The sequence below is a fragment of the Ailuropoda melanoleuca genome, chromosome 9 (genome assembly GCF_002007445.2).
Source record: "Ailuropoda melanoleuca isolate Jingjing chromosome 9, ASM200744v2, whole genome shotgun sequence".
Lineage (NCBI taxonomy): Eukaryota > Metazoa > Chordata > Mammalia > Carnivora > Ursidae > Ailuropoda > Ailuropoda melanoleuca.
The window spans coordinates 38951466-38968894 of record NC_048226.1 but is presented as its reverse complement, the minus strand read 5'-3'; positions in this window follow the sequence as shown (position 1 = coordinate 38968894).

The following is a 17429-nucleotide window of genomic DNA, read 5'->3' as shown; positions in this document are numbered from 1 at the left end:
CCCTGCACCATTTCTAAGTGCTGCAAAACTGAGGAATAAGACTTAAGTTAGATACTCAGAGACCATGGATTATAGGCCAAGTGTATAACGTGTGCATTGGTAGGGTAATAGTGATCCCCGAAACCTCATAGAGGAAATCAGGAAAAAAAAAAAGATTGCTCATGGTTGCAGTGGCTCTGCTCTTACTTTCATTCCACTTATCTTATGATGCCACCAATCAGCATGATGTTTCAGAATTCACTATGGCTGAGAACGTGTAGAGATGAAAGTGTCACTCTAGAAATTAAATGCTCTAGGTCAGAAATGACACATTCCCACAGCTCATTGGCTAGAACTATTTGCATTGCCCCATGTAAGTACAGTGGTGGTAGGGAAGTATAATTCTCCCATATTCCAAAAGCAGAGCAGGTCTGGGTTTGAGTGAATCTTGGATGTCTCTACCTCACCATTCTTAATTTTTAATAATATGGGTAAATTCACAGCAGTACATTTTATACATTGCCTAGGAATTATTCAGAATATCTGTAATGTAAACATTTGCCGTGACTATCTGCCCAAAACATATACACGGTTATGTGTTACTGACCCATGTTTGATAAGCAGATGCTTTAAATGGATTTTGTGTTGGAGCTGGATTTGCCCTGATCCAATTACATTATATAAATTTGCAATTTATTACATCAGTTCTGATCATGAGTAAATCTGCGAGCTGAGCAACTTCAATTGGGAATAGGCAGCAGCCTGAAGTTAGTTGCCAGCCTGAGAAATGAACCAGTTCTTGGTTTCATTTGGATTATGTTCTAATGAAATGCACCCACCCTTTGCCGTAGCCCACTCTCAGAAATCTCAGGATGACATGTGAACATGAGTTGAGTTCCCCAGTCTTCCTTCTTCTTACTGATGTGAGGAGGTAGGAACAGGTTTCTAGACTTTTCACGTAAGGAGACAGGTAGACTGATGGCTAGATGATGTCTGGCTGTCCAGAGAATGGTATGAGCTTTTACTCCTGTGTCTGAAGCCACAATATGGAATTTGTAAATTGGAGAGAATCTTGCTGGCAAATGGAAGTTTTGCTCTTCTAATTTTTTATAACTTTTGGGGTATAATAAAGGTCATCCAATTTTTCAGATTCATCCATCTAAACTTTTTTGGTCCATCTGTTTTTGTCCTGGCACGCACAGTAGTAAATTCTTCATTTCAGAGCTGCTTCACTGCTCTTCCAGAACAGAAAAAAGAGAGCACTCAGAATTATTATTAATTTCTAAATAAAATGGGCCAGGTCTTATGTTCTCCTAAAAATGGAAACATTTTTTTTTTCACAAACCATACAGGGGGTAAGATTTTAGTGTGGTTTGTGGGAGAGTGGCTGTCAAACTCTCTGTATGAAAAGGCAATTAACTGTTTTTAAGCTGGCAGTGGGGCCCTGGAGAAGGGGGAGGAGTGGGAGATGAGAGGGTCAGGTTCTGATTCCCTTCGGCAGTCCATGTGGCTCTTTCCTGGCAGAGCGCCCCTTGATGTCAAAGTGAGCTGTGTGCGCCAGGAATGAGGCAGTGTGAGCAGAATTAGATACCAGGTCTGAGCAGTTTGTATTTTTCTTTCTTTTCCTCCCCCAACCCCGTTTTTTGTACAATGCCCGTTTTCAAAATAAAGGAACTTTGCTTTCTGCACAAAGTACATCTTATGAAATTATTTTGAAATGCTGCATTAGGCCCTAGGGGACCGTATTTTTGGATATGGAGCTGAGTGCAAAGTTGAAGTTGAAAAGGGACAAATTGAACTAGGGTTTCTATTATTAAAACTTGGCTGAGTTGGAGCCTTATCCTTACATTTGGTAGGTTTAACTGGTCATTTGGAACCTGCAGGGGAAGCAAGGTCATTGACTCTCTAGATATTTGTTTTTGTCTCTGCCATCAGCCCGCTTGGTGTCCTTGGAGGAGACCCTTCAAATCAAGTTCTTCATTTACGAAGTCAGAGTGGGTAGGGGTACAAAAGGAGCCTGGAAAAATGCAATATTTAATCAAGCCTTTATAATGCTTTGGTTACATGGTATACATTGTACTGTGCCTAATAAATGATTTTTAATCAGGAGGATGCTTATGAAAGGGCTGAGGAACTATGGTAATTAGCACTATGGGACCAGACATAATTAAGTACAAATGGTGCCTCAAGGTCATCCGATCCTAACATTTGCTTCATGGCAGGAGCAATTCCAACCATCTTATAGAGTCCTTTCATTTGATTCTGCTGATCATACTCTCTTGCTAGTGGGATGAGGAATGTGTGTTTTTGTGATTTAACGTTGTGATGTACTGTACTATATATAGCTGTATTTTTAAGGTCTCACCCTGTACCAGGCATTGTGCAATAAATGCTTTGTAGGTATTAACTCATTTGATTGTCACAACAGCTTTATGAATAGAATTTAAAAATAGACACAGTGTTTACTGTTTTTCATAATAAATAATTGATTATAATAGAAAATTGAAATAATTTCACATTTAACAGAAAAGTTACAAGAGTGGTACAAAGAATTTTTTTATTTCTCAAACCATTTGAGAGTAAGTTGCTGACAGGATGCTCCATAATCCTGAAGGCCATGTGTATTACCTGACTTTCCATTGACATGGATGGTACATTATAGCCATGGAACTCACAGATGCATTCAAGTCTGCCATCCTTTATAGGGAAGGGATTCAATCCCAGGACCAAATGTTACACTTGGTGGTCATGTCTTTATAGATTCCTTTAGTCTGAAACAGTTCCTCATTCTTTTCTGGAGTTTTGTGATCTTGACACTTGTAAAGATTTTAGGCTACTTGTTTTGTAGGATGCCTGTTAGGTTGTTTGTCTGATAATTGCTCATGATTAGATTCAAACTATACTTTTTTTTAGAAGGAATATCACAGAATTGATGCTGTGCTCTCATTGTATTCTATCAGATGGCACACAATTTAATTTGTTTCATTGCCAGGAATAACCTTGATCCCTTGATTAAAATACTGCCAGGTATTTTATATACAGAGTTACTCTGTATCCCCTTTGTAATCAATAAGTATTTTTGGGGAGGTGCTTTGAGACTACGTAAATATTCCATTCCTCATCAAACTTTCACCCACTAGTTTTAACATTCTTTGATTTCTTGGGTGAATTAATTATTAGCAAATGATTACCAAATGATGATTTTCTGATTCTGTAATTCCTCCCACATTCATTAGATGGCATTCCATTGTAAGGGAAAGCTTTCTCACCTATTTTTGTAAGTATGTATATATTATGTATGTCGGTATAGACTCATGGATTTTTTTCTTATTTAATGGTTTATAATCTGTTGCTATCATTATTTATTTTGACACTCACACGTTCCAGATTGGCCAGTGGGAGCCTCTTTAAGCTGACTTTTATGTCCTTTTGATGTACGTCCATCACTCTGTAAGCACTTCTTTACCAGCTGAGACAAGATGTTGCAGGCTCATCTTGTATTTTCCTTGCCTCAGCCCTGTAATCAGTCATTTCTGCAAGGAGCCCCAGGTTCCTTTTAGTGGAGAATAGTACATAGTGATCAGGATCTGGGAGCTAGGTGTGCTCATTACTATTGAGGTGTTAGGCTTTTAGACCCTCTCAGTTCACAGAGCTAGGGAGTATGTGTACATATGTACATACATACAGCTACTAAACTTGTTTCTATAACTGTTTATCTATATTGAGAATTTTGAGTTCACATCAATACTTAAAATTTGAATTCATCAGCATAGCATTCATTGTAGTTTTCCTCCTGGCTTCCATTATCCTCTACGTGTTTACATATTTGACCAGTCTCCTCTGTATGTACAAATCTTGCCAATCACCATTTCTCTCCCCTCCCCCAGATTTCTACTTTACTCTTTTCAATCTGATGTCTTTTAAATTATTTTATTTTATTTTATTTTTTTTGAGAGAGAGAGAGAGAGAGAGTGCACGCATGAGCAATGGGGAGGAGCAGAGGGGAAGGGAGAGAGAGAATCTTAAGTAGGCTTCACACTTAGCGTGGAACGTGACGCAGGGCTCAGTCTCAAGACCCTGAGATCATGACCTGAGCTGAAATCAAGATCGGATGCTTAACCGATTGAGTCATCCAGGTGTCCCCAATCTAATGCCTTTTAGATTGAATTATTTGTAAAGGGAGAGAGGGAGGGAAAGAAGGAAGAAAAAATTGCTAATTTTTTATTTAAAGCTGATGCTGGTAGAACTTGTTAACTAATTCTTTCTTTGGTTTTCATTGAAAAGTGATATCTCTACCTCGTATGAGAAATAAGTTATATTTCCTCCTAGTATGTATTCATGTTAGTGTAAGCAGGTTGCTGTAATTAGGATGCTTGTCTACATGTAGCAGAGACCCCAAATAATGGTGGTTTAGATAAGACAGGTTTTTTTCCAACTTATTTTGTTAGAGTAACACTAAACATTTATTGGTTAGGCACTGTTATAAAGTGCCCTATAAAACCGCACAGTCTTGATAACGCTAGCTTTTTAAACAAATTCAGACTCAAGTGTTATCTACTTTAAACACCAAAACCGTTTTTCAGGGTTTGCTTATATGCTTTATATAAATTATGGCTCATTTTGGCTCAGTAGTGCTAAACTCACTTAAATTGATATTTTAAAAAGATAAAAGACAAACATATTCATCAAATGTTAATTTTGCACAACAGCTATATTTTACATAATTTAGCCTGACAAGACTGTGGACTGTGAGTTTTCTGTGTCAAATAGCATTTTGTGTTTTTTTTTTTGTTTGTTTTGTTGGTTTTGTTTTGTTTTGTTTTTGTGGTTCATCAAACTGTAGTTTAAGATGCAGAATCATATAGCAAGAGGAACCCAAACTGAGAAGGGCATGGGGCAGTTCAGAGGAGGCCAAATGCGGAGGAAAAAAAGCTCCTGGACTCCAAACATATTGCTGCAAATGTTTATGTATGCTTTTTATGTAAAATGACTTTATTAATTGAGACCACATCATGTGCCTGTAAGCTTATTGTGACATAACCAAATCACCTGATAGAACTCTTTCCTAACATAAAGGGCTTTCAGACTTATGGAAATATGAACTCTGGCTTGATAGTCAACTGACTTTGATGCTAGTCTTGAAATTTTTGTCAATGAGAATTTTCTTTGACTTTCTATGCTTGTTTCTACCTTGCAAGATGGAAGCAACAGTACCAGCTTACACGTTCTGTTCAGGTATGTTACTAACTTAAAAGGGATTTGTGACAGATGCAAGGGGCACCAGAGATTGTGTAGCCTATTGTTGTCTAGCTTTTTGAAAGTAGTAGGTCTCTTTTTTTCCTAAAGAATCTGTACATGAGAGCCTTTTTAATAGCTATAGCTAAAAGGTTAGGGCAAATCTATTTTGCTAATAACACACTCAGGCTGGGGGCCTGAGGCCTGGCAGGTCTGGCCTCACCCTTCCTTCAGGACCCCTGGGGTCTGCAGAGTACAGTTTGAAACCCCCGAGCTCTTCCACTTCACCCCCATTTTATAGTTGAGAAAAACCCAGACCCAGATGCAAAGTGACTTATCAGAAGTTGGACAGAGATTTTGCATTGGAACTGAGATCCAATCTCTGGTCTTTTGACTCCCAATCAAGTATTCCTTCTGTTAAACTAACTTTTATTGTTATTGTCCATTTTCACTCTTTTTAGAAAGCTCCAAAATTTGATTATTATCTGTGTGTAGATGACATCATGGTTTTTAATCTATCATTCTTTTTTAAAAAATTAAGATTTACTTATTTATTTGAAAGAGAGAATGAGTGTGTGCGGGAGTGTGGGGAGGGGCAGGGGGAGAGAATCTTCTAGTAGACTCCCTGCTGAGCCCCCTCCCCCATGGAGCTTGATCCCACCACCCATGAGATCATTACCCCAGCCAAAATCAAGAGTCTGATGCTTAACCGAATGAGCCAGCCAGGCGCTCCTCTATCATTCTTTTCTATTCTCTTTGCTGAAGTATATATCCATTTATTGTCACAAGAATGCTCATTCTTCATTGAGTTGCTGCCACTCAAAACAATATGGCAAAGAGTTGTACCTATTGTAGTTACAGCTGCTCATTACCAAGCTTCCTAGTTCAAAACACTATTCTCATTCTTTCTATTACTAGTATTTGGGGTGATATTTGATGCCTCCTTTTCCTTACCTTACTATCCACTCACTTACAAAATCTAAGTCACCATAAATTATTTTAGATGAACAAATTGGATGTTGTACTTTTTCTAACAACAAACTAAAACTGAATGTCAGCTACATGCCCTTCTTGCGTTGTACGCTGAGAAAACAGATGAATAAGACATAAGATTCAGACAGTCTTCCCTCCTCTTTTCTTTCCTCTTTACCCCCACTTGTCCTCTTGATGAGTTCACAAACTAGTGGGAAAGTGAGGTCCCAAAGATAGAGCCAAACACAGCTGGACAATGAAATCTTTCTCACATATGTGTCTTTCATCACTATTTTACTCATTCAGTTATTTGTGGATTTCAGTTAGAATGGTTCACCAACCATGCTCTCACATTATATTCTTTGTCAGTCTCTTTTGCTCTTACTATCCAGTGAAGCAAAAACCAAGAACTGATGTGAGTGCTTAAAGACCTTCCATTACGTTTCTGCCACCCCTCCCATGCCAGTAAGAGCACGTACCTTCTGTTCCTTTCTTCCTTCCTTCTGTCCCTTAACCAGACTTTCCTATCAAGTCCTGCTTTCTTCTTAAAGGAAATTTTTTAGTCATCCCCACCTCTTGGATCAGTGGTTTTAATATATTTTCCATCATATTTTGTTTGGAAGCATTGGTTTGTACATCTACCACCCTGAATCCTTTCTGACCTTCACAAAATCAATTCTGTAGAAAGCTTTTTATTAATCCAGTTCTGCCTACCTTCACAAATAAAAGCATCATAATCTTGGCATTGCCCAAGAGTTATCACAGACACATTAGGAAGTAATACGATGTTTTTGACATTTGTCCTGTTGAGTCTTTAACATTTTTTTTATATTGATGGAAGTTGAAATAAATAGCCTGTGAAATTATTGTATTTCAAGTAAGGATATTGACTGGGGCATTGTTCACAATATTAAAGCCATAAACTTTATGAATTATATGACTGATCATGTTTCTCTTTTTGCACTGGTTGCCAGGAAGCTCAGAACAAAATGTGTAGCTAATCGGAAAGTGGTTAGAACCCTCACAGTATTTGCTACTTTTTTCAGCCTTACCCAGCCTTACCCTATTACCCTTTGCTTCCTAATTTCCTCTGTATTTTTTTAAAGACTATTTATTTGAGAGAGAGAGAGAGATAGTGAGATGGGGTGGGGCAGGGAGAGGGAGAAGCAGGCTCCCTTCTGAGTAGGGAGCCCGACGTGGGGCTTGATCCCAGCAAACTGGGATCGTGACCTAAGCTGGAGGCACATGCTCAACCGACTGAGCCACCCAGGTGCCCTTTCCTCTGTATTTTTGTTTAATCTCATGACAAATAATTTTTTGTACATTTAAACCTTAATTCCCTTTTGGAAAAAGGTGTAACAAAATAAGACAAGATTGTTTATTAAGCTATAGATTTAAGTAGTTAGCTAACTGGAAAGCAAGCCTGTAATTCTTTTTCTTTCAAAATCTGCTTTAAATGATACCTTTCCTCTGGAAGAACTAGTTGTATAGCTTAGAGAGTTGTATTGGATGACCAGTACGCAAATTTGCTTTTGAAGTTGGCTTATATGTATGCATTATCTAAAACCTGCTTACCAGTGCTATAGTCTATGCTGTTGTAAATTCAGGTGTGCTGTCTTATGTTGAGGAAATTGCAGTTGGAAAAGTGGTTGTGTTCTGTTGATGCTAATCAAAGTGATAAATAGCGTTTCACTGAAAAAAACAGCTGGTAAGCGAAAATTTTAGGAAACGATTAGGAAACTTGAGAGTGGGGAAAAAAAAACAAAACACCCAAACATTTGGTCAGTCAACAAGCACTTATGGAGCGTGCATGGTATGTAAGGACTTTCTTGCTACACATGTGATTTATAGTAAATAAGTTATAGCAAATGGTATCGCTAAGAGGATTTTCTACATTTGCATGCCCAAGAGCAACTGGAAATAATGACTTTAATTATTCAGTAAATGATAGGCATTAAAAAGTCTAACCTTATCCAGTGAAAACTGTTCAGAGCCAGAAAAAAGTTATCAATATCCCACGAGCTCTGCTATTAGACTGCACAGGTCAGATAGTGGGTCTTGGAAATATGCTGCCCAGTGAGGACTGCCAAAAAACTATTTTTGGAACCCTGGGCTGTTCTAAGGGATATAGAAGTTTTTTCAGTTAGTATGTGAGTGAGAGATCATGATGATGGTGATGATGATGATGGTAACATAAAGTGACCACCATTTCTATAGCCTTACTCCGTGCCAAACACTGTGCTCAGCACTCTGTATTTGTTACCTCATTTAATTCTAACAACAACCCTATGAGGTGGGTTTTATTATTTTCATTTTTGCAGATGAGGAAATAAAAGATTAGGTGGTTTAACTGACAGGGTAGGCTAATACCTTAAAATTGTGTTGTGTAACACAATCGAGGTCTGTTTCTCTTCAATGAAACGTGGGCCTGGGAGAGGACTGCTCTGCTCCATGCAGCCTTTGGAGTGCAGGCTCTTTCCATCTAGTAGCTGTGCCATCCTGAGGGTTCCAGGATTCACCCCTGGATCCTCTGCAACTGGCTGGAAGCTGAGATGAGTGAATGTGTGGAGGAGGAATGCTCCTTTCTAACTGCTGCATATGGGGGTGACACACATCACTTTCACTAATATTTCCTGGGCAAGGACTACACCTAATGTCAAGGGAACCTGGTACTTATGTGGTTCCAGGAAGAAGAGGAAACAAGCATGATGAGCATCTAGCTGGGGTTTGTCACAAAAGATTGGACTGAGGTCCTGTAGCTGCTAAGGGGTAGAGCTGAGATGCAGACTCAGTGCCTTCCCCCTTCAGGAAAACATGCTACAAGGACCCAGAAAGTAAATATCCTTCTAGTCAAGGAACAAAATTACATCATTGAGCTGAAGATTTATGTTATAATTTGAATTAAGAAAGGGACCTAAATCTGTAGGTTAAATTTACTGCTGCTAACATGAGAACATTAATTGCTTCTGTGAAATGGGCTTAAAAAGGTCAAACAGGACTTCAAGAAGGGTTTCTTAGTGTCACCAAGAGTCTGACAGGCCGCAGTCTGCCTGGGATAGAATTTCTGCCTTACATAATGAACTCTAAGACCCCCTGCTATATTAGTGGCAAAAGGCATTTTATAGAGAGCATTCGGCTGGGTTCATTCACAAGGAGACACAGGTTTCCGATGATAATTCACTCACAAATGGTAAGAGAAATGAGTAGATTTTGTTAACAAAAAAATTTTGTGCAGTCACAAATGGTAAAAGAAGTAGGTAGATTTTGTTAACAAAACCACAAAGAAGTGATGTCTGTGTATTAAATAAGGACATGTGTGTATGAGATTGAACCAAATGAAAAGGCCAATATTTATTATTTTTGACCTACAGAAAGGCCATTTCACATGGTTCAACTTAATACATATAGGAAATGAGTGTCTACATTAACTGGTACTCTGTAAATACATTATTTCATCATGTGACCTCAGTGCTTATCAAGTAGTCTTATTTTGCCCACAGAAAATTCCAAGTTAAAATGACTGCCAGATGTCCTAAGCAGGGAGACTGCCCAGCATCTGCCGGCCCAGGCCATTAGTAGCATTCTTCATGAACGGTGGAGCAGGACCTTTTGAGGTGGGAATGTGCTCGCCCCTCCTTTCATTTCTATGGGGAAGCTTTCTCACTGTTCCAAAAATGCCCTACTTTATTCACTTTAGTCAGTTTGCTTGTTTGAAAGCGGCTTTTAAGTGCAAATGTTTCAAAGAGAAATTGTCCGACGAATCACTATCTGATAATAGCACCTTTGTTTGCCAGCAGAGTGCAAGGCTGTGATGTCCTCAGACAGAAAACAGAGAAGTTTTGATGAAGAGGAGTGATGCGTTAGATGTTTGGGGCTTAGGAGTACTAGGCAGTGGTCAGTTTGAGGATGCTGTGTACCTGCTGTGGTTGAAGATTCAGTCACTGGATGGAAGAAAGGATAGAGAAAGGGAACTAGAGTGATGTTGGCGATAAGTTCACCTTCGCCATTTTGCATGGGGCTGATTTTTCAATGACTGTGGTGTCCACAGAAGAAGTTCTTTTCTGTCTCTTCTATACTGCTGATTCTGAAAATCTCCTGTGTGTTCTAAAAAATGTTTGAAGTGTGGTGTACTGATGGTCCCAGCCTAAACAGCTAAAATGCCATCTACTTCTAACACCAAGAAAGTAAAAGGTGTGTGGAAAGAGGTAAAGTAACTGGCAAGGTGGAGAACATTTGGCCACATTTCCTATGTATTCCTGACTTCATATATTCTCTCTTGTTGTCCTCAAATTGTGCTCTTATTGCCCACCACTCAGCTTTTCCTTTTATTGCTCCAAAATTGATATATTTGAATGATACTGGGACCTCTTAATGTTTGAGTGCTCAGTCCTTGACATCTCTTATTCCTCTATTTTTGTCTCCCCTTGGGAATCTCATTAAGTCTCATGGCTTCAAATATAAACTATTAGCTTAAGAGTCTCAAGCTTATATATCTATTTCGGATTTCTCACCTTTATCTCCTGACTGGAATCTCTGACTTGGGTGTCTGTCTCCATTGTCAAGTAGACATGTCAAGCGCAACACAAACTGCATTTCCGCCTTTCCACTAGTCTGTTCCACATGTTGCCTTCCCCTTTTCAGTAGATGGCAATTCCATCTTTCAGGCCAAAAATCTTGGGAAATATACTTTTATCCTTTTTTCCCCTTATACTCCATATCTAATCTGTCAAAATGTCATTGATGTCACCTTGAAAATACATCCAGAATTATACTGAGACAGTATAATCTGTTTTCTGTGTTACTGCAGTGGGCTCCTGTCTGGTCTCCAGTTTTTCTTTCCACCCATTCCCAGCACCCCAGCCAGAATGGTCGAACCCTTTCTCTTCCCAGTGCAGTGTTCACTGTGGCAGCTCTACCTCACTCACCTCCATGATCTCTCATAACTCATCCTTTCCTCCTCATCCTTCTCTCACTCCACTCTAGCCGTATGGCTTTCCTGACGTTCCATGATCAGGTTGGACGTAATCCTGGCCTAGGGTCTTCCTGCTGGCTGTTCCTTCTGCGCTCAGATATATGCATGTGTAACTCCCTCACCACCCTCAAGTTTTTGCTAAAATTTCATCTTTTCAATGAAGCCTACCCTGGCTACTTTGAAGAAAGTTGTAACTCTTCTCCCTGTCCTGACTCTACAGATCTACTGTTTTCCATAATAAGTGCCACCTTCCAATATGATATATTAATATATTATATACCATGTAACTTACCTTTTTATGTTTTTAAGCTTTTGTAATCTGTCTCTTATCATTAGAATATAAAGCACCATAAGGATGAGGAGGTTCTTTGTTTCTTCCACTGATACACCTAAAATGAGACTGGTATACGTCGTACATGCTCAATAAATATTGTTGACTCATTATTATCATTTATTATATGGAGGTTATTTATTTAATACACATTTTAAATGAAATCATCATTCAATTTTTATGAAACTCATTGAATATTTTCTTTTGGAATTAGATATAAGTAAAGAAAACAATGACATATATTAGTTGTCCAATTGGAAACTAAAAAGAAAATGATACATGCCACTTTCAGCAGGAGTTTAAACTTGAACTGTGATTGGACTTCTGCCCCCTTTAATGATGGACTAGGTAATTTGGACCAACACTCCTGTTGACATTGCCTGAAAAATCTTGACAAAATATTTAAAAATTTTCTAAAATCACCTAAGAATTGACAAAAGAGTAAAGACCTTGCCAACACCTGCGAGAAGACAGTAATACAGATCATGAACCTGGCATTTGGGAACATTTGCCAACCCAGAACAGGTGGCTGAAGGGATGAGCACTGCTTGTGATAGCCTCAGAGGAGAGGGGGGACCTAAACTACAGTTCAGTGATACCAAGAGTGAGGGGTCCATGGAAACACCAATTGTGAATGGGGCACCAAAAGTCTGCATCCTAGGAGTGAGATATAAAGCAACTCTTGCATGGATTCCAGGCAGCCTTCCAGTTATCCATGGGCCCCCAAATTTCAACCTTGAAGTTTGATCACATGGAGTCTAGATTGCCAGTGCAACGTGAGCTCCTAGCAGAAGCAAATGGCAGTCTTCTCTTAGAGGAGGACAAAGGTCAATCTCAGTGTCAAATTATAACTCTAAGGTTTTTTTTTTTTTTTCAAATATGATGTCTACTACACTGTTAACAGAGAGAGACAAGAAAACATGACTGAGAATGGACCACTGAAACAGATCCATGGGACATCTGCAGAGTTCAATTACCAGAGATAGACCAACATAAACCATGTTTATTATGCTTATGGAGCTGAAACTCAGTCTTAAATATTTCATGATGAAACTGGAAACTATAGAAAGTGATACTTCAAATTTGAAAGAGAGTGAACTAGAAATTCTAAAATTGAAAAATACAATAATCAACCTGGAAGTGTTTTTCCCCTCACTATTATTCTCTAACAATGAAATATTCTGTGTTGAAGTGATGTAGTGCTGTGGAATATTTCTATTTTATTTCCACTTTTTCTGGTTATGCTCTTGTCTAGCCTTGGATTTTTCCTGATATTTTTCTGGCTTATCAAGTTTAAGGTGAGATATAAAGTAATTGTTAAATATGACTGTATTTTCATTCTCAGTGTTACATTTTCATTCTCAGTGCTCCTTTGTGACAATTTAGTGATAATTATCTCGTTTAGGATACTTCGTGTTTTGGTTTTGGTTTTAGAACTGTTCTGCAGTTGCTCGTTTTATATGTAGATGTAAGAAGATTTTTATTTTTGCCTTTTCTTTTTTCTTTTATTGCATTATTTGCTGTTAGATAACCAAATTTAAACATCCATGCGCCCTATCCATAGTACTTTTGGAACAAGGTTTTCTTGTCTTCTTACATTTTCTCCTTTGATAATTGGTTAGCTTCGCTATGAGAATTTCAAGAATAACAGGATTTTAGAGTGAGAAGAGGAGATGAGGCCAAAATTTAAGCCCCTTACTCCTCATTTTAGAGAATCCTGTGGCTTTGGAGATGCTGGACATTGCAGACTGGTCTAATTGTTGATATCAGACTCACAGCTGACTCATGTCACTGATATCAGAAGGCTCAACAAAGCAATTCTCTCGTCCTTTGAAGGCATTTGTTTAACTATGGTATTGGTTATTACATTTTCAGAGAGTTTTATAACCCTGAGATTGCATATTTGAAAGAGACTGTACTGGAAGAAGACACACCAGATGGCATAAAGGGGGAAAAAGCCAATCTAATCTAAAATGTGGTAATAAATGAATTTTTATTTAATTAGTATGCTAATGATTAATAGGAAAGTCAATACAACTGACATCAAAGATATATTAGACATGTATTATAATAAACACTCTGATTTGTGCTGCTATAGTCTGTCAGATTGACATATCCCTGCTTGTGTTTTATGTGACACAGGAGTAAAGAAAGAAAAGTATCTGTTGTCGCCAGGCATACACTGAATGGTGGCTTATTTGAACAACTCCCATCTTCCTTCCCGAGGAGCAGCATTATAGTAGCCAGGTGTCCTGAAGGATCTGATACAACAGCAAGAGTTTTGAAGTAGAGACAGTGATTGAGCCAGGTGAGTGGCTTTGTGGTTGTAGGTGTTCTGTATGTTTGCAGATCACATTCCCAATCAGTGGCTGCTCCTGGGGGGAGGGATTTGAAACAAAATAAGTCAGAGTTTCAGGGGTCCAGGTGAGTGGGTTGGGATTCAGATGAGGGTGCCTGCTCATGGTGGGAGGAAGAGGGAACCTGAGGGCAAATCAGAAAGGCAGAAGCACAGTCACACAGATGAGAAAAACACGCTTCCACCAGAGCTCTCCAAGCTGGGAACGTTCATCCTAGGGACTGTGCACGTGATGCATGGGAGCAAAGAAGAGAAACACTAGCACTGTCCTTTCTATTTATTTTCATCACATTCTTTAAAAAAAATTACACTTCTGTGTATGTCTTATGATGTATATAATATAGTACTACAATAGAACTTGTGTGTAATTTACATGTAAATAAAGGCACATGTATAGGGATGCATGCTCAGTAATCTTTGCTGGTGGGGTGTTATCTTCTCATGTCTGGGTACAGGGAGATTCGTCCACTGGCTAATCCAGCTTTGTACCGGGTTGGCTCAAAAAATCCAATGGGGGGGCGCCTGGGTGGCACAGTGGTTAAGCATCTGCCTTCGGCTCAGGGCATGATCCCGGCATTCTGGGATCGAGCCCCACATCAGGCTCTTCAGCTATGAGCCTGCTTCTTCCTCTCCCACTCCCCCTGCTTGTGTTCCCTCTCTTGCTGGCTGTCTCTGTCTCTGTCGAATAAATAAATAAAATCTTAAAAAAAAAATCCAATGGGACTGAACATACAGGTGATGGGGTTGCTCAGTCATTGCTAAGAGGTAAACAAACTCTGAGAATCATGTACAGTTTTCTTGACTCAGGCCCACCTGTCCTTCCCTCCGTCTTCCTTCCCTCCCTTTCTCCTTCCTTTCTTCCTTTCTCCCTTTCCTCCCTCCCTTTCTCCCTCTTTTGGCAAGTACTTGGTCCTGAAAGGGTCTAATTCTTTAATTCTTTACTTTTTTTAAAAAAGATTTTTTAAAATTTCTTTGAATGAGCAAGAGAGTGAGCATGAGCAGGGGGAAGGGGCAGAGGGAGAAGCGCTTTGCTCTCCGGAGAGCAGAGCCTGATGCGGAACTTGATCCCAGGACCCTGGGATCATGACCTGAGTCGAAGGCAGACGCTTAACTGACTGAGCCACCCAGGTGCCCTAATTCTTTACTTTTCTGTGAGAATTTTTAACAACTATCATTAAAATATCATTTGTACACTTGATATTATGATCTTTTTTTTGGATTTTAGCAGCTTATCAGAAATACATAAATCTCTTTAGATGTCTTTTCTTTCAGAAAGTGCATTTTAGTCTTTTTCTAGTTTAATTATTAGCACAAAATAAATAGTTGCATTATAATTATCCTAAAAAAGCTCACAATGACCATTTTTCCAGTTTTATTAAAAAATTGACATGCATCACTGGATAAATTTTAGGCTTACAGCATGATGGTTTGATTTACACATGTTGTGAAATCATTACCTCAGTAGGTTCAGCTAATATCCATTTTCTCATACGGATAAAATAAAAAGAAAAGAAAGAAAAAAAAGAAAAAATATTTTCTTGTGATGAAAACTCAGGATTTACTCTCTTAATAACTTTTCTGTGTATCATGCAGCGGTGTTAATTATAGTCATCATGCTGTACATTACACCCCTAAGAGTTATCTTATAAGTGGACATTTGTACCTTTCGACCATACTTCCTCCAGTGCCCTCTCTGCCGTCCACCTCTGGTAACCACAAGTCTTTTTCTGTGAATTTTTTTTTAAGTTTAGACATATAAGTGAGATCATATAGTATTTGTCTTCCTTTGTCTGTCTTACTTCCCTTAGCATAATGCGTTCAATGTCCATCGCTGTTGTTGCAAATAGTAGAATATCCTTGCTTTTTATGGCTGAATAATATTCCAGTATTTATATACCACAACTTCTTTATCCATTCGTGTACCGATGTACACTTAGGTTGTTTCCATGTCTTGGCTTTTGTAAATAATCCTGCTATGAACATGGGGGTGCAGGTATCTTAACCAGTTAGTGTTTTCATTTCCTTTGGATATATTCTCAGAAGTAAAATTGCAGGATCTTATGGTATTTCGATTTTTAGTCACTTGAGGATCCTCCGTGCTGTTTTCCATAGTGGCTGCACCAATTTACATTCCCACTGACAGTGCACAAATGTTCCCTTTTCTCCACATTCTTGGAAGAATTTTTCCTCTCTTGTCTTTTTGATCACGGGCATTTTAACAGGCATGGGGTGCTGTCTCATTGTGGTTGTAATTTATATTTCTCTAATGACTAGAGATGTTGAGCATCTTTTCATGTACTTGTTGGCCTTTCCATGTGTTGTCTGGAGAAATGCCTATTCCAGTCTTTTGCCCATTTTTTCACTGGGTTATTTGTTTTTGTTTTTTTTGCTATTGAGTTGTATGAATTTTGACCTATTTTGGATATTAACATCTGGTCAGATATATGGTTTGCAAGTATTTTTTCTATTCTGTAGGTTATATTTTTATTTGTTGATGGATTCTTTTACTGTACAGAGCTTTTTAGTTTGATGTAGGCCCATTTGTTTATTTTTTATTTTGTTGCTTGTGCTTTAGGTGTCATATCCAAAAATCATTACCAAGACCCATGTCAAAGGGATTTGTTCCTATGTTTTCTTTTAGGTGTTTCATGGTTTCAGGTCTTATATGTAAGTCTTCAATCCATTTCAAGTTAATTTTTGTGAGTGGTGTAAGCTTTGAGTCTAGTTTCATTCTTTACATGTGAATATGTAGGTATCCCCACCACTGTTTTTTGAAACAACTGTCTCTTCTACATTGAGTATTTTTGTCTCCCTTACCAAATATTAATTGACTATATGCTTGGCTTTATTTGGGCTCTCGGTTTGGTTTCATTGGTCTATTTGTTTTTATGCTAGTGCCATGCTGTTTTGAGAACTACAGATTTATAGTGTAAGTTGAAATCAGGAAGTGTGGTGTCTCCTGCTTTGTTCTTTCTCGGGATTGCTTTGGCTATTCAGGGTATTTTGTGGTCTCATATACATTTTAGGAGTCTTTTTTTTAACTTCTGTAAAAAATATTGTTGAATCTTGATGGGGGGTTGGCATTAAATCTATAGATGGCTTTTGGCAGTGTTGACATTTTAACAGTATTATTTCTTTTTTTTTATTTTTTGACTTTATTTATTCATTTTTTAATGTTTTTTTTTATTATATTATGTTAGTCACCATACAGTACATCCCTGGTTTCTGATGTAAAGTTCGATGATTCATTAGTTGCGTATAACACCCAGTGCATCATGCAATACGTGCCCTCCTTACTACCCATCACCAGTCTATCCCATTCCCCCACCCCCTCCCCTCTGAAGCCTTCAGTTTGTTTCTCAGAGTCCATAGTCTCTCATGCTTCATTCCCCCTTCTGATTACCCCCCCCTTTCTTTATCCCTTTTGGTAGGGGAAGAAAGGGATAAACAGTATTATTTCTCATCCATGAACACAGGATGCCTCTCCATTTATTTGTGTCTTCTTTAATTTTGTTTTATTAAAGTCTTGTAGTTTTCAGAGTAGAGATCTTTTACCTTTTCAGTTAAACTTATTCCTAAGTATT